This window comes from Misgurnus anguillicaudatus, chromosome 10 (genome assembly GCF_027580225.2).
Source record: "Misgurnus anguillicaudatus chromosome 10, ASM2758022v2, whole genome shotgun sequence".
Classification (NCBI taxonomy): domain Eukaryota; kingdom Metazoa; phylum Chordata; class Actinopteri; order Cypriniformes; family Cobitidae; genus Misgurnus; species Misgurnus anguillicaudatus.
This window is the reverse complement of record NC_073346.2, coordinates 37909509-37910227: the sequence shown is the minus strand read 5'-3', so window position 1 is coordinate 37910227 and position 719 is coordinate 37909509.

The window sequence follows — 719 nt, the reverse complement described above, 5'->3', positions numbered from 1 at the left end:
TTTATATATTTCAAAATGTGAATCTTCTATTATGATATGCAATTGAGAAGGGCTGTTTGAACATGTCAGGATACTAAATATAAAGCTACATATAAAATGAAAATATTTCATTATAATAGATGTTTTACCAGTAACATAGATAAAAGTACTATGGATCAGTCTACCGATACAAAATTTCTGTGCCGATACGATTGGATTACTTAAAATGACATCCCCCGATACTGATAGATACTAATAGTTTTGCTTATAATCTGTAAATTAGCTTTTTTTGTAATCCTAGAAGTGCAAAGCATGCAAACAACAATTTTGTTGTTTTTGTGACTCAGTTCGGCCGATAATAGGAAAATGTATCTGCCAATAGCGATTGTAGGCCGACATATCCGTACATCCCTGAAAAGTACTACTATGCTGCTAAAAGTACAATGTGCAGCTTAATACTATTTTGTATAAAAGCATAAAAATAATTAATAAAATATACACTGTTAGAAAAAATTGTCAAAAAAATATTCCCAAGCATAAAGCGGGGCAGTACCATTTAAAAAGGTCATAATATAGATACAGTGGGAAAAATAAGTATTTGACACATCAGCATTTTTATCAGTAAGGGGATTTCTAAGTGGGCTTTTGAGACAAAATTTCCACCAGATGTAGCCATCAAGCCAAATATAGAATTAATACAAAGAAATCAGAACATTTAAGTATACAAGTTGAGTCATAAT